Source organism: Lytechinus pictus, chromosome 5 (assembly GCF_037042905.1).
Source record: "Lytechinus pictus isolate F3 Inbred chromosome 5, Lp3.0, whole genome shotgun sequence".
Taxonomy (NCBI): domain Eukaryota; kingdom Metazoa; phylum Echinodermata; class Echinoidea; order Temnopleuroida; family Toxopneustidae; genus Lytechinus; species Lytechinus pictus.
The window spans coordinates 45,090,219-45,115,000 of NC_087249.1; the positions used below are offsets into that span (position 1 = coordinate 45,090,219).

General features: G+C 34.0%; 1 protein-coding gene and 1 long non-coding RNA gene across 4 annotated transcripts in view; both read right to left on the reverse strand.

The window, feature by feature from the left end:
• Positions 1-1,263: 1,263 nt before the first annotated feature.
• Positions 1,264-10,726, reverse strand: LOC135154050 (uncharacterized). Its single transcript, XR_010293478.1, has 2 exons — positions 10,492-10,726; positions 1,264-4,806 (listed from the first exon to the last, which is right to left on the reverse strand). It is a non-coding gene; the product is annotated as an uncharacterized LOC135154050 (long non-coding RNA).
• Positions 10,727-14,425: 3,699 nt separating this feature from the next.
• LOC129261457 (putative methyltransferase NSUN7) overlaps positions 14,426-24,782 on the reverse strand; it is a 44,739-nt gene continuing 34,382 nt past the window's right edge. The window contains exons 12-13 of one of the 3 annotated variants that reach the window (XR_010293479.1): positions 22,819-23,577; positions 14,426-17,694 (exon numbers count right to left, since the gene is read on the reverse strand). The gene's annotated coding sequence lies outside the window, so the exon portion shown is untranslated. Of the gene's footprint in view, positions 17,695-21,978; positions 23,578-24,782 lie in introns of those variants that run through there. The other 2 variants (XR_010293480.1, XM_054899517.2) reach the window with 2 other exon arrangements.

The window sequence follows — 24,782 nt, forward strand, 5'->3', positions numbered from 1 at the left end:
TGCTAAGTCTTTTCCTGAAGTGATTGTTGAATCAGGTTTATTACTCTGAACATGCATTTCATGAAGTTCACTCTTTTTCCCAATGGTTGTGTGAGAATGGGATAAACAAGATGTACATATAAAAGTGCTTTCACAATCGGTTGCTTGACCTTACAAGCATTGCAATGTCGTGTGCAAAACTGTAGTGTTACTATGATCCAACAATTTTCAGGGGACCAGACATGGCGTATCAGACACAATTAATTTTTTTAAAGTTGCGAGCGAGCAAAATTTTCGAAATTAAAAAAAGATTGTAATGGATTTTTACATAATATTCAGTAATAATATATTTCACCCATCTATTTTTCGTTTTCTTTTTTTTGGGGTAGGGGTCAAGAAAAAATTGGGGGCAAGCGCCCCCCCCCCCCCCCCATCTGTACGCCACTGGTGCATAATATATTGTAACCAAATGGATGCACAATCTATTGTGAAAGCTCTTTATATGCTCATGAGCACAGAAGGACAGAGAGAAGGGAGGAGAAGAGAAGAGAGCGGAAGAGACACAGACAGAGAATGAGGGATGGATAGAAGAGTAGGGGAAAAAAGAAGATTGGATGGGGGTTATTGAGGAAGAGAGAGTAAGGATGGGAAATAGAGGCTTGTAAGAGAAGGTGCACGGGATGATGATGTCGCTTGATAAGGGAGAATGACAGAGCCATGGATTAAGTTTGATGGATAGAGAAAAAAAAGACCAACGCCAATCGGGTGAGAATTAGAGTAAAGATGATAATAGTGATATAAAATCAATTGAGAATAGGTGAATAATTATTAAATCTTTTTATATATATTTGTATGAATAATTATTAAATCTAAAAAGCAAGATCCATTATGAATGAGAAAGGAGATGAGATAAAACAGGGTGCTCAAGATAAAAGAGTAAACAATGCTTGAATTCGAAAGACAGAAATTAATGAAGGGAAAATGTTTAAGAGGAAAGTTAATCGTGTATAAAGAATAGATAGAGGCGAAGGATGAGGGGTCAGTTGCAATGGAATAAGGACAATGTTAAGACGATTAACAAGAAGGAAATTGCTGAAATTATTTCAATTAATAGAGACAAGCAGAGAAAATGAAGTAAAGAGGAGGAAAGATTGGTTAATGATAAAAGAGAAATCTCACATGATGAAGATATAGTAAATGTGAACGGAGAGAGGGAAAAGTGCAAAGGGGGGGGGGGTGATAGTGGGACAAGTTTAACCGTCACGAGAATAAATACAAGTAGCCAAACGAGGTGTAACATGATCATTTAATATTGCTGCAATTACATTTCCCCTACGGTGCCCGCGCGGCAAGTCGAAAACAGCCATTTCCATATACGAACCATATGTAACTGGCACAAAATGATTAAAGGGTACTCCATCATGTACATTCTGAAAAGTACAGATAAAGAAAAATTAAATGATGCTGAAAATTTCATCAAAATCAGACAAGGAATAATAAAGTTATGACAATAATAAGTTTTGCATTATTTCGATGAAACAGTTCTATCCATGTCCTAATGAAAATGCATTGAGCAAACCGATGAGGTATTTTTTTTTTCTTACAATCTTTATTGATCAATATTATCTATATATTCAAATTTTGTCCTTCAAGAATGAAAAAATGGACTGACTTTTTGATAAAATGAGTAAGATAATCATTCCTGCAACATGTTGAAAGAGAGAAATACATGTATCATACACATGTATGAAATATGAAATAATTATGATTTCATGTAATAACATAAGAAAAAGGAAAGTGGAGACATGGCGTCAGCAGCACATCTAATATATCATAAGGTGTGCAGACAACTGTTTTCATAAAATATCGCTTAACTTTGAAATCAATAACTTCGTTATTTGTCATCAGAATTTGATGAAATTTTAACTGAGCGTTTTGCTTATTGAATTTCACTCTATTTACATGTAGATAGCATTTTTAGTCCGGAATATCCCCTTTAAAGCAGCCGTTTTAGACTCGTCGTACGACCCCCGTATGGGAAATGTTACTGCGCCATAATCAATCATTTAGGCAAATTATCATATTACAAAGTTTAACCCAAAATGTCGTTTGCTAAGGTACATATTTTTCAAAATTTTCCCAGTGCACTTCATGAATATATAGGCCTACCATTATCAACTTCAACCAAGGTTTTCGGAGATACCAGCAGTTGAAAGCCTACAATTATAAATTTTTACTGTTCAAATTGATGCATAATTACAAAATAAAGCTTATATTTTGGGCGACCTTAAAATTTATCAGATGATATTTACCACAAAATGGAACAAGAAATCTAGGCATCTGCATTTCAAGTATTATATTGAACTCGTTAAAATAAGTGATATACCTCGTTACTTATATTATTTTGTAAAATAATATCAATAAAATGTATAACCCACCCAACACCTAATAACGTAATAGATTTAATCTAAATTGTTTTCTTATCACAATCTTTTTCATTTTTATCTGTAATATAAATTTGCACAAGTGAGGGGGAAGAATACGGGGGCCATAATTAAAAATGCATGGTATAATATGGCTTACTATACCTCTGCACTCATCTTTTGAACCAACCATCACCCCCTTCCCCCGTAAAGATCGACATCAAAGCACCCAGCACTGGAAATTACCGGTCCAAAAAAGAGTTAGCAGTTTTAATTACTTTCTCATGTATCTATTTAGTTGCTTACTCAGTTGTTTATTTATCAAATTAACCATTCATCCATATTTGTCTATTCACTTTGTAATACTCTTTCATCTACTTATTCTATTCATTCGTTCAGCAGATGACAAACTTAACCAATAAAAACAATAACCAATGGCGCGTAATGAGCAAAATTATTTGAGGGGTCAAACATGGCAAATGAGGCAAAATTTATATTTAAAAAAAAAGCTGCGAGCAAGCAATATTTTGACATTTTTTAATACAAAAAATATAATTTCTACATAATAAGAAAATATCATATTGAAATGAACGAATTGAAGTTAATTGAATGATTCCTTTTCCATTTTTTTCTCCTTTCTCCTTGGTCGTGGGGGGGGGGGTCATGCCCGCATCTGTGCACCAGTGACAATAATATAAATAAAACCCGAAAAGGGGGAAGTATTTGAATTTATCTGTGCTATTTATGCGATCATCCATCATGTCTTTCTTATTAAATAATCAAATTGTTGTGATTCCTATAAATGAATTAATTATTTAAGAGATTGTGTTAAGTTACATAATTATAATAATGCACAATAAATGATATACAAAATCAGAGGTACGTAGAACGTATGATAATACTTGAAACGGCTACGTACACCATGCATGGCATCCAAAATGAAATAGTTAAATTATTTTGATATTGCTATGGGGCGTGTGACTACTACAATCAAACTAACTATTCAGTATAATATAAACTGGATCAAATAGAATAAGATAAGAAATCATAGTTTCGGATGAATATCAAAATGCCTGAATTAAATGATGTTCATTCTCTCCATGTGAAGCATTGGCGCCGAGAGTGGGGCAAAAAGACATCCCCCCTCCCCAAAGAAAAAAAAGGTCGAGATGAGATGATAAAAGTAAGATGTTGTCTAAAGCTCATTTTGGGGGGAGGCGCGATCTTCAGTTGGCATTTGACGTGTCTTTTCCATATTGAAAATTGTCATTAGCTTGGTAGCTTTGGTCCCTTGTTTTGGAGCTTATTTGAAAATGTAGGCCCTATATTATACGTATCTCCATTCTGCATTCGGCTTGGGTGAGCCCCCCCCCCCCCCCAAGAAAAGCGAAATTTCACATATTTGCTGGCCGGGGGGGGGGGCTTAAACGTGGATATCAATTTGAAGTTTAATCTGCAACACGCAATATCTCAATTGCCCATGGAACAAAAAATACAATGAAATTTAGTTGGATGAGATAATTAAAAACTTGATGATAATGGACAGCTTTTTTTTTGGGGGGGGGGTTCTTTATATTTTCGTTGGGAGTAGAATCAACAAAATTGAGAAATAATTAAGGCCTAATCTTTTAGCAAATTTAGCAAAATAGATTAATATTTAACCTAGATGGAGATTCTTGGCTTTCCATCTCTTCTGCATTTTCTGGGCCCCTCGGGTTCCAGCCGACGGAAGATCAACTGGAGATCCGGGAAGAAGTGATAATCCTTCACCGTGATGAGACTGAATCGGGTCAACTTTCCAAGGTATCCGCATTTTCGTCGACCGGAATCCACCGTCGACTCCTTCTCGTATAGTAAAACCGGGTTCGGGCTAGCGGAAGACCAACTGGGTCCTGGAAGCTTGCAATAGGGGCAATATCTCCCTCACTAAAGTGAGACTGTTTCAGGTTATGACTATCCAAGGTATCGGCAATTTCGGCATATTCGTCGACAGGAGTCCAACGTCAACACCTTGCTCCTTCGATCTCTACTCGTGGTAAAAACTGGTTCTGGCTAGCGGATCGAAGACCAACTCGATCCTGGAAGCTTGATCATTCGTCCACCAGAGTCCACCTTCAACACTTTCCCATGGTAAAACCGATTCCTTTCTGGTTTGGGAAAATCGAATTGATCAGTCAGCGATGACGTCATACCTCATCTCACAGAAACATAACCAAATATGCGGATGCCTTCCAAGCAACATTCTCCTATCCACCTGACCCACTATCTTCTCCTGATGAAACCCTTGCTGCACCACTCCTTGCTCACCAGGCCGCGTTGATTTCACTTCCAATTGTGGTTCAGGATATCAGACAGTCGATGGGGATAGAAGCTAGTCTTGGTCGACATCAGGTAAATTCTTGCGCTGACAGAAAAAAATTAAAGAAAACAAATGAAACAGTCTTAAAAATAAGTTTCATTCTCCATCATCTCAGGGAGGGAGTGAGGGGGGGGGGGAGGGGGCAACCATCGATTCCCCAATTTTTGCCAATTTATTAGGGGCGATCGCCCCTACCCCCATGCAAGATCAACGCCTTTGTGTTATCCAATAACATTACATATATATATATATAGAACCCGCTTAATTAAAAAGTTAACTAATTAACTAATTAATCAATTATTCACTATGGTAATTTGTTTTCCTTATGGCAATCACCATGGTTGAGGGCTCAGCAACCAATAACAATCATGTCAATCAAAGATTCAATAATAATAATGACAAACTTATGATATATAAATTTAGTTATAATTTTTGTGTGTGTATGTCTCGTATCAATCAAAAGCACCCATGCAACTCAATGAGAGTTGACGATGCAATATTGCCGAATACAACTCGAACATGCAGGCCTATGTTTTTGTATCCATACAATGAGATAAATATAATAATATAACATGTTTCGTAGATCTTTAAAATGAGATCATAAAAGTATATTTATCAACTTGTAGATCGTGGGATTTTGAGGAGTCCATGCATTGCCACCCCCCCCCCCCCCCCATCTACACGGCGATGTCTATATAGGAGCACTTTCAGAGCGTTGCATCTGTTTATTAAATACAAGTTTCTCCATTTATAATTCCCTTTTCTCAACGACTCTTCTTCTTCTTCTTCTTTTTTACTGAAACTCGAGCCCGAATGAGCACAACAAGTATATTAGTCCAGGATAGAAGAGGCATAACCTTGTTTTTTTTATATATACAATATTTTTTGATGGTTTCTTGTCAATTCGAGGGTGCTGATTCCGAATCTGAATGATGCCACTCGTGTAACCTTGAGCATTTTCCGCAAATTGGCAAAATCCAATATGGCCGCCAAAATATGCAAATTACCCATGAAAATCCTAAAATTGTCCACACATTGGCTATGAAATGCATGAAATTGTGTGGCAGGAGTGAAATAGTCTCTGAAAAAATAAATTTTGACAAAATATTTATTTTCCTGATATTCAAAATGGCCGTCATAGGCCATTGTATACTTTATTATGTACAATATGAATAGGGAAAACTAATTTTCACAAGAAATTAGCACTAAAGTGCAAAAATCGCGATGTATGAACGAAGTAATAATATATGCAAATCATCATTACTAACGAGATATATCATTTATCATATCATATATGGGAACATTTCTGTATTTTGATATCTAAAATAGCTGCCACTAGCCCAAACAGTATTGCGTACAATGGCAATGGGGGCCAAAAAATTCACAAGAGTGATCACTAAAATGCATATTATTAAGATAAAACGAGTGGAATACTGACTAAAAACATAATTGTTAACGAAATATATTATTAATATGCCATGTATGTGATGAATGTTTTATTTTGATATTCAAAATGGCTGCCAAAGGCCCTAAAAGTATTATGCACAATGAGAAAGAGGAGCAAAGAAATCACGAGAGAGCACTAAAATGCATATATATGTGATAAATTAATGGGATACTGTCTAAAAACATATTTTCTAACGAAATATATCATTCAGGTTTCAAGTTTGTGTTAAATACTGTATTTTGACTTTCAAAATGGCCGCCATAGACCTTAACAGTATTATGTACAATGCAAAGTGGGAAACCAATATTCACAGGAGTGAGCACCATAAATGCACGTAATAATGATCAATGAGTAAAATATTGTCTGAAAGCATAATTTCTATTAAGATATATCATTTAATCTGCCAGTTAGGTGACAAATACTGTTAATGGAAAGTCAAAATGGCCGCTACAGGCCCTTATGGTATTATGCACAATGTGAATGGGAACAAATTATTTCAACAGAATTTGGCTTTGCTTGGCCAAATGGTGATGTATGAGTGAAATATTGTCTGAAAACATGATTTATAACAAAATATATCATATCTTATGCAATTTAGGTGATAAAAACTGTATTTCAACATTCAAAATGGCTGCCATATGCCAATTTTGTGAACAGTGTTTATCTCCACTCAAATTGTATATTTTAAGGGCCTATGGTGGCCATTTTCAATTTAAAAATGCAGCATTTATCAACTTAATTACACATGATATGATATATCTCCGTAGAAACCATGGTTTTAGACAATATTTCACCCTTTCACAATTCACAATTCACAATTCACAATTATATGCAATATTTAGAGTCAAGCAAAGCCAAATTCTGTCAAAGTTATATGTCCCATGTTACAATGTACACAATACTTTTAGGACCTATGGCAGCCATTTTGGATTTCAAAGTACAGCATTTATTACCTCCACAACAAATATGTGACGTACTTAGTTAGAAATCATGTTTAAGACAATATTTTTACTCGTATATCACAGTAATATGCATTTTATAATTCTCACTCTTGTGAAAATTAGTTTGTCCATTCGCATTGTACATGATAAACATAGGGCCTATGGCTGGCGGCCATTTTGAATGTCAAAATACTGCATTTATCACATAAATAGCATATTAATGGTAATGATGGCAATGATGTTTTTAGTCAACATTCCACTCGTTTATCTTAATAATATGCATTTTAGTGCTCACTCTTATCATTTTTTTGGCCCCGGCCATTGTCATTGTACATACTCTTTGGGCCAGTGGCGGCTATTTTAGATATCAAAATACAGCAATATCCCCATATATGACATAATAAATGATATATCTCGTTAGTAATGATGATTTGCATATATTACTTCTTTCATACATCGCGATTTTTTTGCGGTTTAGTGCTAATTTTTGTGAAAATTAGTTTTCCCTATTCATATTGTACATAATAAAGTATACAATGGCCTATGACGGCCATTTTGAATATCAGGAAAATACATATTTTGTCAAAAATTATTTTTTCAGAGAGTATTTCACTCCTGCCACACGATTTCATGCATTTCATAGCCAATGTGCGGACAATTTTAGGATTTTCATGGGTAATCTGCATATTTTGGCGGCCATATTGGATTTTGCCAATTTGCGGAAAATGCTCAAGGTTACACGAGTGGCATCATCCAGATTCGTAATCAGCACCCTCGAATTGACAAGAAACCATCAAAAAATATTGTATATATAAAAAAACAAGGTTTGGTCAAGTTTCTATGGGGCCTATCCTGGACTATATAGGCTTATAATGGGTCCACTGGCGGACCCAGGGGGGGGGGGGGCACAGCCGGCTCGTGCCCCTCCCCTTTGAGAAGCAAAATTAAAATCTGTAATGTAAACATGCCATTAAAACAGAGGTTTGCCCCTTCCTTTGAAAGTGAAGACCTTTTTTTTTTGCTTGTCAATTATTTCCTCAGAAAAATGTGCTCCCCCTTTGGAGAATCCTGGATCCGCCCCTGAATAGGCCGATAGACAATCTGAAAGAGCAAATGTCAATTGAGAATTAGTTTAATGGCTCCTTCAGATATCTAAATTTATGGTTAATTTTCAAATCTGCACTGAGCCCAGTAAACATGGAAAATCATGATAGCGCCAACAGAGGGCAAATCAAACTGAAATCCATAACAATTCGGATTCCGAAGTATAGGCCTAAAGGGTACCCGAAATGCAATATGAGGAACTCAGAAATATACCCCCTCGCAGTTCTGTTTCAATTTCCAGAAAAATACATTTTCAACATTCCAGGCTGAAAATAATAGTGATTTGAACAGATAAAAAAACATTAGGCCAATTAACAAAACACTGGAAATTTGATCAAAATCGGACAAGGAATAACGTACTAGTAGTTATGCCATTATGTTTAAGATTCGAATGTCTTCATGAATATTAATTGAACAAACTGATGATATCATATCCCCACTTGTTCTTTTGTTATTTATTTTATGAGATTGTTTTTTTTTTCCAAGAATAAAAAAAATGGATTGACAGCTCATTCAATAGATTAAATATTCATTGCTGCAACTTATTTTATTATGAGGGAGACATACCATAGCCACATGTACGAAAATATGAAATATTTATGATTTATGTAATTAACATTTTAAAAAAAGAAGTGGGGACATAGCATCATCAGCCCACCTAATGAATATTCATGATGAGGTGCATAATAAATGTTTTCACAAATGTTGCTGATTTTTTAAAATTAGATAACTTCGTTATTTCAGATATTGATGAAATTTACAGCATTTTCTTTCTGAATTTTACTATATTTATTTAGATATACTATTTTCAGTCGGCGGAGTACCCCCTTTTTAAAGTGTCGCAAATCTCACCTCAACCAGCATAAACTACTTTGGTGTTTATAAAGTCGCATGTGTTTACAGCTCCTCTCTTTGTTTAAGCGTGCTTTATCTTATTTTTGAGAAAAATCCTTCATATTTCATAACCCTACATACAACAAATAAAACTTAATTTTCAAGCTAATAACCCCAAACTTCACACCAGGAAAATACATCTAAATTTGTTTGTTTAAAGGTCAAGTCAATTACAGCAAAATTTTGATTTGAATAAAGAGAGAACAATAAAAACGTAAAAAAAATGCTTAATATTTCATTAGAAATTTGATTAAATTATGCAAGTCATGACATTTCTTACTTTTGGTCATTTTCACAAAACAGTTATCGCAGGTAATATGCAAATGAGAGCCGATGACGTCACACACATATACTATTTCTTTGTATTTTATTTGTTAATGATAAAATATTTTAATTTTGCAGATTTGACAATTATAAGCTATTCAGCAAGTTCATTGAATTATAAATAAGTTGCACTAATCTCTATTCCACATGTTTAATGGAAATCAAACGTTATTTCATTGTAAGGAAATAATTCCATATTCCATATCAAATTTAAAAAAAAGAGTGGGCGACATCATCAATTTATAATGATGACACCATCCATAGGCGCTCATAGAGCTGGCCCAACAACAGTTCTCTTGTATAAAACAATCTACAAAGCTACAAATTAACTTTAAAATCTAAAAATGAATCTAGCTAGATACCTATAAAAAAAAACACACACACAAAATGAAGAGTATGTGCACATTTCTTGTAAAATTAACTGAGCAAAACTTTGAAATAATTTTTTTACATTTGATTTTTAATAAAGTTTTCAATATTATGACTTTTTTAATTTCTTCTCTTGTCAAATGGGTTTTTGTTGCGATGGAACTGGCCTTTTCAGGTACATCCAAGAATCCATCTTAATCATTCAGGTTTTTTTTTTAAAACGTATAGCAATTATGGCAATTACCATGGTAACAGCTCGACTCAGCCGCCAATCAAGATACGATAGATTTATCAGAATTGTAATTTTACACATGATTAATTTTATGTTAAATAATAAACACACATTTCATTCACAAGAAGAAACAATTTTACCGCCGAAAAATTATCATCTATAATATTCATCATCTTGATTATCTCTTCTAATTTGTCTACGAGAGCGAAGCTACGTCACAACTTAATTCAGTGAAATATTATTTCAAATCTTAAGAGACTTTCCAAGGATATCTGAGACATTAACTTCTAATTGATATTGGTAAACACCAACACTTTATGCTTGTCATGACTAGATACGAAGCAGTGCGTCTATTTCAAACGTTCTTTGAGCCATTTTCCAAAAGATTCAGTACTAGTTTTTAACACTGATTTACTTACCTGTTATCACCAAACTAATGCTTGAAATGCCCGAAGTTTCCATCCTTTCCTTTCATATTCAGTCAAATCAGGAAAAGAAAATCTGTCGGCTGTCCTCTGATTTGAGATCTGCTGTTTGAGTCTGGTCGGACATCTTTATTAGTTCTACAAGCATTTACGTCATTCACATGTTCACGGCTAGCTGTATCCCGATCCTGTAGGCAAAACACATTCACTCTCGCCTGCCCCATTGATCAACTATTCAAATTCAAATTTCCCGCCATTGTGCGCTCGTATTTGTTTCGCGCCAATGCATATCAACATTAGCAATTGGACGACATTCGTCGCTTTGTTCGTGGACTCTGGACTCATGGTGATTGCCTCCGTCAATGTCGTTTCAATAAAATTCCATGCACATGAGACAATAATCATAAATATTACCATGCTATTCATTCTTATTATTATTATTACTACTACCATCACCATATTTATTTTCATTATTATCACTGCACTCTTCCCCATAAAGCTCAAAGCGCTTGATAGAATCAAATAAAGAATAATCTGATAAATGCATGAGAGTCTCTGTCGATCCGTAAGGAAAAATATTCTTGTTTCAAACTGATTAAACCACGATACTAAATAATTTCAGGAATAATAGTGATTATACCGTGATTGATCAAGCTAAAATCAGGAGCCCAAAAGCATACTGAATCAAATTAATTTAGGCTTGCTAGGAATTGAGTAGTTTGTGACAAAGATCATTTTAAGCTGAAGGAAAGATTGGTAGATAAAGATCATTAAACAAAGGAGCCTATTGGGGTATGAAATGAAAAAAAAAGGAAAAAACGGAACAAAAAAGAAAATATTCTCGAAATGGTCAACTTTGCTCCCCTTATCATCGCCATCATCATCATTACCAATATCATAAATAGGCAGCTTTAGATTTCTCATCTCATCCAGAATCGTCGGGCTTAGTGAAATCAGCCTTACTACGCCAGCCCAGGGCACAGGGAACGATTAATAGTTGGGGTTGCTGGTTTTGGGAGAAAAACATTGACAAGCAAAAAAAAAAAAAAAATGGGTCAGGAGGATTTTGATAAAAAAACAAAAATACTGCAAATTGAAGGTGATTTCGGTATTTTTTTGTTTAACCTTTTTAGCATATATCTACCTGACTTCCGGGGGGGGGGGTATGCCTATGATGAATAGAGCACCCCAGCACTCCCGCTTCCCAGGGCCATGTATTGCACATGAATGGGAGGGCACATGGAGGTAGGCTTATATCATGGGGCTATAGGTTGTGACATCCAAAGAAACCCTGCTATCACAGTTAGGTATCAAGTACTTTCATTATATTCATATTCATCATCATCATCGTCATCATCATCATCACCACCACCATCATCATCATCATCACCTTTATCATCATCATCATCATTGTCATCACCACCATCATCTCCTTTATCCTCATCTTCTAATCATCATCATCATCACAACCACCTCAATCTTCATTACCTTTATCATAACCTTCGTCATTATCATAATCAACAATTATCTTCATCACCAACATCATTACATCTATGATCATCTCTATCACTATCAACACTACTGACACCACCCCTTCATCATCATCGCCATCATCATCATTACATCTTTCATTGTGATCATCAGCATCATGATAGCCTTCTTCATCATCATCACATTCACCACCATAATCATCATCGCCTTTACCATCTTTATCACAAATATCCACCATCTTCATCATTACCCTCATCACAATCATGTTCTTACTTTCCTTCTCTCCATTTTCTTTCTTTATTTCCTTCCTTCCTTTCTTTTTGTTCTTTCCTTTCTTTCTTTCCTTCCTTACTTTTTGTTCTTTCCTTTTTTTTTCCCTTTCCTTCGCCCTCTCTCTCTTTCTTGAAGAACGTTTTTCAAATTTCAAAAGTGCACTTACTTTTTCCAAAAAAAAATTTGATGAAAATTGCCCCCGTTTTCAAAATCACAAGGACAGGAGACCATTATGATGATGACGATCCACAGCATTTATATTACACAATTTCTGTCTAAAACATTCACAGGCAAACTCAAATGTAGTACTACACATCTGCTTAGGATGGGGAACAATAGGAGTACAAAAAAATAAAAAATACAATTCAATAGAAAAAAAATCGAGATTTGGAAAACATCTTGAACCTCTTGCAGTGCTTACTAAAGGTAATGATGTTGAAATTTCAAAAAAAAATTCTTCAAAACTTTCCTTGTCTAAAAAAAAGGACTTTCAGCTAGGATATACAAGCATTCATTGTAAATATAAAAAAAACAATAATACTGAAATATGAAAAAAATCAAAATCTTTGGAGAAAAATTAAGAAACAATCTCTCTCCATTTTCCGTAAAATTACAATTTTTTTTTCATGAACCTCTCCAAATTGCAAGATGTGGCGGCCACTGACATAAAAACAATTTATGAAAACGATTTTAAAATCAATATATTGGGCAAAAATAATACACCAATGCCTTGAATTCCTTGCCAAAATTTGCAGAAAAAATGATAAAACTGTTCCAACTTTTCTTAATTTTTAAAGACAGTTGGATAAGAACCTCCTAGGGGAACTTTAATTAAAAGAAAAAAAAATTGACATTCCACACAAAAATAATAAAGCTAAGAAATTACATTTCAAAACCAAAGCAGATCCTTGTTTAACAATTTATTTTTTATTTCCATTCAATTCAGAAAATAACATAAGTATATACAAATGTAATCACATCGTAAAGCTTTAAATCATCACCGATTCAAGCATGCATGCATCATAGCATTATTTACATATTCTTTGGCATACATCACCCTCAAATTGGAATAACTACCTGGAAACACGTAGAGATTTACAAATTACATAGTACCCATTTTATGCAGTTACTTGCTTTGATGTACATGTACAATTGCCCCCCCCCCCCGAAATTGTGAAAACTCACTTTTTTACTAAAAACTTTCACAAAATTTACCAAAAGTGTGAACAAAATTCTTCAATTTCATTTAAAAAATTACAAAAGTGCCCCCATAACAAGCTTGGTTGAGTTTCTTCAAAAATTTATGCATTTTGCCCCCCCTTGAAAATATTTCTGCACAAGGCCTTGTTCCTCAAAAATAAATTATTTTTATTAATGACCACATGGGTATAAAGAAAAGGAACATGTGTTACACTGCACGCAGATCGTATCTGCATCGATAGTAATGCCAAAATGAAATTATTTACATGATCTGAAAAGATTGTCCAATGGGGAGATTTGAAAAATAAAATAAAATCAACTTTTACATTGGGCCACAGAAAATGAAACAAGTTGCCATGTTCATTAAGTACCATGTAGTTATGCACAAACTTACAAACAACTGGGATATGGAATGCTGAATGTGTGTTTTAGACAGAAGATGAAATGATTTCATGAAGATTGAAATATGCAAATGTTATATTCAACATTGTATCAAAGCTGCTTCAGGGTAACATATGGTTCGTGGCTTATTAATAATTTAATTAATTTGTACTAGTCTTAATTTGTTGAACGACTGTTGACTCACAATTTGGTGCTTCAAAACACTGTTATTCGTAAAGTTATGCATAACTTTATAAACTGCTTTATGAAACACCCCAAGTATTCAATTGTAGATTATGAAACAAACAATGGTATGTATATTTCAAAGTTCTATTAAAATGCTAAAAGCCATACACAACAAACAATCTGAACAGTACCCAACTAAGGCCCAACTCTTCATCCTATTCAGTGCCTCGATCCAAGATTATAACATACCCCAATATAATAGTTAGGATACAAGTAGTCTTATGATACAAGCCACTTGGAATGACTAATGATATTCTCACTTCTCTTTATAATTCTAATTCATAATATTTGCCAGGAAAATTTTGTGCTGAAATGATTCAGAGCATTTTTTTTTTTTCATCAGAAAAATGTTGGTTGCTAAATTTTAATTTTTTAAACCAAAACTCACAGTATATATATATATATTTTTTTTTTTATTGAAGGGTACATGTACATGTATATGTATAAACACTGTCCGAAAAGGCATGGGTCTATGACTGTGGGGTACACCTCTTTGAAGTTCACTTTCCTTTTAAAGAGTGAAGAATAGATGAATTGAAGTCTGACTAAGAAAAAAAGGGGGTTGGTTAGAACCCAAGACCTTTTACCTTAAAGTCCACACTTCTAACCACAGAACAACACTATACAAGCCATTCTATATGATAACACAATTACTAACATAAAATATTCATGAAATTGCTAAGGATTAAGTTCTTACTTTGTTTTGAGAGATGACATTGTTGAAACCATATTGGAAATAATACATCGGCAAGATGAACGGACAATAAAATGATTGCAACTATTGCATAACGTCTGATGTGTGCTACATTAAGATTGCCTAATCTAATTTAAAGTTACATTAATTACCACAACAAATAAAAGTCCTCAAAAATACCCAAGAAATACAGTAAGTGAGTGATAAAATACCTATATTTACTGTGAACAGAATCAAGTCCCGATTAAAGATATACAACTTTGGTCATGAAAATGCAAAACATATTGCAAATTTTCCTAAAGTTATGCACGAAATAACATTCTACAAGATAATACATCGCTACAACAATCATGTTAAAACTTGAAACAGTACATGCCACAACCAAGCAGTGAGAAAGAAAGCAACCACTGATATTGTAGTCACCATTATTCTTCAAATGACATTAAATTAACTTGTTTTCTCTCAAATCCCGACTGATGAAATCAATATTCACTCTTTCCCAATGTTGCCATTTACAATAAAATTCTACAATCCCATCGATGTTTACTTTCCTTCAACATTGCACTATTGAAGGCAACACCACTTTTTCAAGGTAAGCCCTGTAATGCTCAGATAACATTCATAAAATAATCATTTTATCACAACTATGAAAACTGCATCAATTAGGTGGGATTTTAACAGAATAATAATATTTAAAAAGGGCAACTTTCTGTCTCGGATCTCATCCTCACAGCATTAGTTCAGTGTGCACAGAGTTAAAAAAATCCTCAGCAAGCACCTCTATCCCTTCCAAACACACTCTAATGTGACTCCTAGGCTATTTGGGGTTAAACTCCACAAATAACTAATCCAATTACAGGAACATATACTTTTTTCATAGTACATAAAATGTTCTCATGTCTTTGAAATCTTGCAATATTGTGACATTATGGATGTCTAGACGAATATCCTTAAAAGTGTAATTCTAAAAATTTAAATCTTTTATTTTACATACTTTTGTTATTAATTCAACATTTGCTATTTTATCAATTCACTTATTTATTCAGTCATTTATTTATTAATAATCTTTCATCTTCTTATTCATTTATTTACTCATTAATTTACAATTAATTTGAATACATTTCCTTTTTTTTTTTTGGGGGGGGGTATATACAAATGGGTAACATTGGTTAATACAAAAGCAACCATGTAAATTACCATGCCAAGATGACCAACTACTTTCTTAAACAATTCACCCCCCCCCCAAAAAAAAAAAAAAAAAAAAAATCCTATTTCCATTATCTAAAAAACTTCTAAAATAAATTACTGTATGTAAGTTTACATTCAATGGTATATAAAAACAGTAATAGTGAATATTTCAAACCCAATAATACATGTATATCAAACATAAATGCAGAAATTTGTAAAAACAAAAAGCACAAATGTACGTGTACCAATATTTTCCTTCAAAAATATTCACGCCAAGGAGTCGCTTAAAAATGTGTGGAAATATACTGTATATGAATAAATGCAATTTTACAAACATAAAATAAAATATATGGAAAGGCACACATGAGTTGCAAGGAGATATTATGTAGAAATGCACTTGAAGAATGAGTTACCCATGAACCTGTGATAATAAGGATCTATCACGAATGAATCATATTAAAATAATCAATAATCATCAATAGAAAAATTGTTTCAAAGCACAAAGAGACCTCACAGAAATACAAGAATCAAAAGACTGTTTCAAAGTCAAGTTCAGTAGTGATAGCTACAGTACAGTTTGCATGAGAGTGAATAAAACAATCCTATATTGTCTTGATTTCAACGAAAATATAATAGTGATATTCCGCTGGTAAACTTTTAGTTAAATAATTCATATGATCACATATCAACTGTCACTATCTATGTAGTATGTAACAGCACTTTCATCCATGTGGGCTGTGCCATGTGCAACATGAACATCCGCCATTTTGAAAAAGGTTGCCGTCACTTGCAAGAAAGGTCTCACTGGCTTCTTGAAGGCTACCAGCTAATTTTCAGGCAACTTATGAAGAGCCTACTGTATTCCATTTTTCATAGACCAATATACAAAATGAATGGGTTCCCTCATTCGCACACACCAACCAGAATTCATTTATACTGGTTTGTAATAAAGACTAAGCATAACATTAAATAAAATGTTTGAAAAAAATTCATTTTAAATCTGATTTTAAGTGTTATGCTTGTTTAATTTTTCTTTATTTACAATTCATTTTTGGGGTGGACTCGGCCTGAACATCTTTACACAATTATGACAATTTTATGAATTAATAAAACTATTTATCTATTCATTCAAACTTCTACAAAGTTAATATTAACACCTGTTAAGTCTGGACAAGCAGCCACTCATTCAGCTGGTTAAAATCACATCTTTCAATGAGTGAATTGAACATTAATGCAAAACGGGGATTTTACAATTGTCCGCACCATCGTTCACATCACCATTTGCTTGCATTCTATTTGCACAGGATCAAAATGTTCGCAAAGAGTCGCGCATCCAATTGCGAAAGCCCCTAAAAGTATCTACAATTAATCACCATTTAAAAACTGGACTGAAATCTAAAAAAAGCAACAAACCCCCCCCCCAAAAAAAAAAAAAAAAAAAAACATTCCACAATTAATCACCATTTAAAAACTGGACTGAAATCTAAAAAAAAGCAACAAACCCCCCCCCCCCCAAAAAAAAAAAACATTCCACATTGAATTTGGATGTCATAATGCGACCATGATTAATGGCTCTGAATGAAAAAATTGACCTGAGTTGGGGAAAAAGTAGAAACGAATAGCCATTTTCAACAAATCTTACCTAAAAAACCACAATGTTAGGGAAGTTCTCAAAGACGGGGTCTCAAAGATTAAATCCAATGGGAAGGCTTGGAATATATGGGCTATTTCACATTAAGTGTACACTTTTGAAAAAATGGATTTTCCCCTATTTTAGCTGATTTGTAGCATTTAATTTATTTCACTTGCAGTTTGGTTTGATGCACCTGATCTATTCCAATCTACAGATGCAATTTCATGATGGTTCAAGTACTTTTTCTGTAATTTTTCAGCATTTTGGGGGCATTTTTAACAGAATATGGAGTCTCATTCAACATTTTCAAAAAAGTTCATTGATATCTTGGATAAATTTGAAGAGAGATGTGTTAAATATTAATGTTATGGAAAAGTACAACTAGTAATCAATATAATAAACTTTATTTGGTCGAATTTGACCCATAATTGAGAAACTTATGAATATTCTTGTAAAATGTGTTTTCTCCGTTAAACAAAAAAGACATGTCCTCTCCAGAACATATATGTCACCAGCAGTGAATTAAATTGATAAATTTGTGCAAAAACTCTGCTAATTCAATCTTCAGAATGCATGTAAGTCAAGACATATGTCAAATCTTTGACTCTATTTTGCTGGATACTTTTTATCTCTTGGCTATTTTGATGTATCATTTCTCCGTTAAAAGTGCGTCCTCTCCAGAACGTAAGACTTTTTCATTTTTTGAAGCACTAAGGAATCTGATGCCCATTGCTGTGGTGTAGAATTAATAGTATACTTCAGTTCAACATTATGAGATTCAATTTTCCCTCTTAATTTATATAGATGGGGAGTAATTCACACTTATGCAATGTTAAATGGAATGTCCTCTCCAGTACAAAGGTTCTTCATTTTTTAACAATGCACAAAAATAATAATTTTAACAAGAAAAAACCTTCTTTTATGTAAGAAAATGATGATCTGTTACTGGTCACAGAGATATAAATCATAAAATATCATTTTATTTATGAGAATTTCATTCTAAATTGAATTATCTTTTATAATATCAACACAATTGGGCAATATAGGAGGATCAGGCGATAAAATTAGCACACCGTGTTTGTATATTCAAGAAAATTTAATGTGATGCTATTTGTAATTGTGTAAATGACAAAATCTGCTGACCCTGGCAATTATATATTACAATTACAAGCAGCAAACTGTATGCTTTCACTTTGTTCTGGAGAGGACATATATTTTAACACAATGATTACATTTACTCATTGGGTCATTTCTACACATATCTAGAGCTAACTACTGAATCAATCATTTTTATTCGGTTGTAGGGTGGCTAATTGTCATTATTGTTCTTACTACATGGCGATTCCATGTTCTTCAAATTACACATTGTAGGCATCCTAGCACATTGTAATTGCCCTTTTTTTTCGTGGAGTTTGACAATCTCTTTTCTGTGCAAGGTGTGTGATTTTTTAAATACACCTTGGTATAATATATTTTATTTAACAAAGCTATATGAAAATTTGGAAATAATACATATATGAGCATGTGCTTATTAAAAAATAGTCCTCATTCACTGCACGGTATGTACATTGTAAATAACAAGCAGTGGGTAATGGGTATGTGATTTCTGACAGATGTTTGCAAATTGTAGAAGCTCAGAATTTTAGAAACATTATGTTTGACAATTTTACCAAAATAAGTTTTACTTACATACATGTAGCATATGATATTACATAATCATTGCCATGCTCCTTACCATGAAAATATAATAGCTTGAAGCTGAATATTACAAAATGTCGATGCATAATTATTTGGGCATAAAACTGTACATGAACATGTATGTGCAATCCAAATATGCAACCAAACATGAACTTTTAAAAAATCTAAATTTCTCTTCAAATACCATGAATGAATTATTGTGAGGAATGACAAGCAAACCTATCTGATGATGCTTGCACATTATAACTACCGTACTTGATGAACAGAATAATCTTGTAAAAGATGATTTTAATTACTCTGACCAAAACATTTTCTGTATTGCATTTTTTGGTGAAAGAAATTATACCCCAAGAAAAAAAAGACAATTTGTGAAGACAGAAAGTGCTACATTTTGTCCTCTACTAAACTAAAATCAAATGCCGATTGAAATGCTTGAAAGCACAACACCAAAATTGTAGAAATTACTGGTGGTAAACATTTGGCCATATATGCAATAATCATATATAGACTGGTATAACAAAAGATACAGTTTCATTCATCATTATTAAAGAAAATTCTGATAAAGGCATGATCAGAAGACCTGAAATGGCTGTGATTTTTAGTTAAATCTGGTTTATCTTTATGCTCAAGCTTTTCTTTGGGTAGAAAATTTTCATCTCTAGGATTTGGTCACTACCAATGGGCTTGTTCTATGACTATAGGGTACTTGGTACATGTACAATTTGTACATGTAGTCATCCACATTTCCTACTGCAATTGCTTCTCGTTAAAGGACCCTTTCTCAACAGTATTAAAGCACTAGCCAGTCTCACTGAAATGGACAGAATCATGGTTGATAGTGATGTGGGCATGCTACTTTCATCAAGAGGAGCATCTTCCAGATGCTGATATGCAGCCACACTCCCATGCACCTTGAAAAGATTCTATTACATAGGCTTTGAATTCTGAAAACTTCTGCAGAATAAGGCTTCTGTTTCTGCAAATGGCTTAATTTCATAGTGAAACACTGAAATTCTGGATACCCGATGAAGCAGTAACAGAGGTGGAAGACATTGAACCATTCATGACAACTGCCCTTTGTGTAAAACCCTGATCCCTTAAACTGGACCTTTTACGCACTAGGTCCACTTCTGATTGATCTGGTGTCTGGCTTCAAGAACTGGTATTACTTCAGCAATATACTGGTTTTTAAACAGCATTGCTACATCAGGCTGTGCTTTGTTCTTTGTGTGATTCAAGTTGTCACATACCATAATGCTGGAGCAAAGTTTTCCTGCAGACCACTTTGCCACTGTCTTTGGTTCCAGTGTGCACTTTGGATATCATCTTGGCTACACATGCATAATTTTTTGAAAAATCAAAAGGCACAAATTATTTGGGAGTTTGTTACCATTCAAAGTTCTGCAAACTTGCTTTAACCCGTTGTGTTATCTGGGTGATCTTTCTGGAAAAGACTGGATGTTTCTATTACAGATGATACAAAATGCTGCATTTTGTTTTCTTTCCACAGTAGAAATTCAGATAAAACATCTTTCCATCCAGGGGCCAGGTGACTAGTATCATCACCTTGGTAGAATCACTGAACAAGATGAATTGTATCCCGACTATAAAGGGCTACGTTATTTGATTTCTTTGGTTTCTCCGGATTGATGGTGGAAAGATACCCAGCTCCTTGACGAAGCGGCTGCGGCACACAAACTTTCTACGACTTGGAGTATATTCAGCAGCATCCTCCTGAGCCTAGCAGTTGCTATCGCATAAACTTATGCACTGCCGAAAGGAGAGCTCTTTGCAAACTTAACTTCTTTTTTTCCTCTCTACATTGCAACACTTTTCAGGGTTTCTTCTTCAAGTTGGTTACAATACTTAAGTTCCTTAAGCTTAAAAGTCAAATACGGGGTATTTAGTCACTCTCTGCATTTACACACTGCCATATAAATAGTGCTGTTCTATATGAACTTGAATGCAATAGTTAATAATAATAATAATAATATTTAACAATAATAATTACCGGTTCAATAAATAATAATAATAATGACAATGAAATAACAACAATAATGTTGTTAATACTAATAACAAACCACTACTACAACTACTAATGATAATGATAAAGAATTAAAAAATATTTCATTGATTTGTTAAACGTAATAGAAAAGTAGATGCTAAATGTGCATTCATCTGATGTTTATTTTCATAAAGACATGAGAACTCTGAAAAAAGACAGGCCTACATGTATGCCAGTACAATTAAAGTAACTTTTAATAGTATATATGTATTTTGTTAAACATTGTCCTCTAAAGGCTCTAATACTATGTAGGACACATGTAAGTTTTCATTTTGGTAAATTATGGGTTGCATTTTTTGTGTCATAAGCATTCATCACTTACTACTGCACCAGCAGTTATAAACAAGGAACTTGTGCTTGGATAATATATGCTGATGTTTTAGATACAATTCCTACACATGTAATTGTTAAAATTACTTTTATTATTGTATGCAGGGTATATGTTTACTTTAATAAATAAAGAATGTCAAATGATTAAATTCCAAGCAATAAAGTTGCATTCAAATAAACTGTTAAACAAAATGTCCTCTCCAGAACTTATCAGTGAGTAACACTTTGAGAGCTCACATTCCAAAAATCTAATTAACATCAATAACAAACACACCAAGGAACTTCAGAGGTATCACTTTAATGGTAAAATACTGCTTATTTGTTATATCAGTGTGTGTTAACATGAAAAAATTGCGCCATCTTTTCTGACATTATTGAAGTTGCATTTATGGTGAGAACTTTGTAGTTGATAATATACCCAAATGCGTCATTTTGCTCTGTAACATTGCAGCAACATTTGGCATGTTATATAAAATAGTATTGATGCACAATTATTCACATATTAGCTCACATTCTTGGAGTTCATACATGTAGGGAATATCGTTAAACAATTGTCCTCTCCAGTATACTAAGATAAATGAAGGTTCAGAAGCTCATGGTTGATTGAATCGTCCACTTACTTGATCATTATACCCCTAAATAAGTAGTTAAGACCTAAATAAAGCAGTGTAATTCATATTTGAAGCAATATCAAAAGAAAAAATTGATTCATTGATGTTAATACATAAATTTTACCCCTTCGTATCTCGTTTTGCCATACCACACACTTATTTCATGGTAAAAGACAGAATGCTTGAAGGTGAAATGAGTATATTGACATTTGATAAGCAATACAGATGCCTACAAATGAACACAAAACCATTTGTATAACAGTTACAGGGTTATAAAGTTGATGTGTTTCTTGTTAAATAAAATGTCCTCTCCAGACGCTTATTTTTGTTACCTTATTTCAGTTAACTATTTCAACATGTAAAAATGGACTTGACGCTCTGTAATTTTAGATATTAATGGTATATATCCTTAAGTTTCAGAATCTGTGAAGTTTGTCACTCAACAACAACTTTCATTTTTGACCCCCAGTGAGACTAAAAGTGTACACTTAACGTGAAATGACCCATATGCTCTCACCTGCCCACCCTCTATAACCCAAGAAAATGGGAAATGGGAAGAAAGAGGCTGAAAAAGGGACATTGCTGTATGTCCTATTCATTAGAATTAAAAGACAGTTTTTTTTTTCACAAATACATGTATATGAAATGTACAACCAAACATTGGACTCTCCTTACAAGTATCAGATAGGGAAAGCCAGTTGGTGGGTCAGTGTTTAATAAAGCTGTTCGTAACCTATTACCAACAACTGTACGAATGACTTTATGAACGATTGGCAATCCTTCATGTTAAAATGTATACCGGTATGCTTCAATGGTGTTGATTTTGCTCTACAGGTGTAAGAAAGGATCACCAATCGTTCTTAAGATTGCTTGTAACAATACAAACAGCGATATGAAACATCATCCAAGTATGTGTAAGTGTTGATGACCTTCTTGTGCATGGGTGTGACTTCCACCTACGGCTGGATCCGAATGATGGTTGAATTGGTAAGGGGTACGCCCCTGGGTTGTTTATCAAAGGGCCTAAGATACTATACACTGGGACCTGGTTCATGCGTAGGTGTCATTTACAGGAATGGTTTCGGGTGGTTGATGACCTTCTTGTGCATGGGGGTGACTTCCACCTTTGGTTGGATCCGGATGATGGTTGAATGGGTAAGGGGTACTCCCCTGGGTTGTTTATCGAGGGCCTGGGGGACATTGCACTGGGACCTGGCCATGGTCTGCATCTTTGATTCCTTGCGATTGAAATGATGCGCAAACATGGCACCTGAGAGGATGGAGATGAAACACAAAAATCACAAAGGTGATTAAACACGTCAAGAACCCTGTTACACAACAATTTACAATCGATTGATAAAAACAATGCTCAATTCAGATCATTACCCATTGCAAAGACCACCAATGATCTCTTCTTTATATTCTTGATTGATTGCAAAACTTCTTATTATGGAATTCATATTTGAACGAAAAAAACTCTGAATACGTGGTATTTTTGTAACAAACAGCTTTCGGATGAATAAGTGTCGGTATTTCAATGATATCATGGTGTCTCAGGAGACAATAATCAAACTTTAAAGGAAATATTCCATCCATTATTCACAAGACAAACCTCCTCTGAATATCAATCAAAATGAACATTGTTATACTAGAACAGTACCTCCCGATCAAATGCGAATCTATGATGATATGTGTAAAAATCGGACTTTACTCTTTTTTTTCAATAAATATACATGTACTCAACTAGTAAAGTTAAAACAAATCTCAACAACAAGGATAACTTTTTATATTTAAAAAAAAATCTCCTTTAAACTCGCACATCAAGCCAGCAAGCCAAAACATCAAGGCCAGTATTCTCAAAAGCTGCCTAACTTTATGCAGTGGTCTAACTTTATGCTGTGGCCTAACTTTTATTTCTCGTTTGACTTTAAATTTTTGACTGCTTATTATGATTTATTCTGCTAGATAACCTATTCACAGAAGCATTTTGAGAGACAAACCCGGCCTGACTAGCAAACTGACTTTCACATAGGCCGACAGCTTGGCCATGTCTAGGCCACAGCAATTGATAAGTCAGTGTTTAACCAAAACAGACTTTGAGAATACAAGACCAAATTATTTTCAATCATGAATGAAGAGAAGTTATTCAACAGCATGAATGAAATTGCTGTGCAGTTTACGTGAGAAGATGGAGTGCAGACAATAATAACATCAATTTTACATGTATTCTTTTAACTTTGAAGGTGAATTACATATGTGTACAATGAAAATCACAACAACATGTATCTAGTTGATCGTTCACTCACTGATTCTAATGATTTTTTTCCCGGAGGGGGGGGGGGGGGGGCACTCTTGGTTGTACGGGGACGTGCCACTTTGATGACCTTTTTTCAGACCTAATTTTCAGTTCTCTAGATACTCCGAATGACAAAAGTTCCTTTCAGAAGCTGCCCTGCTCGCAAGACCCCCGTTACG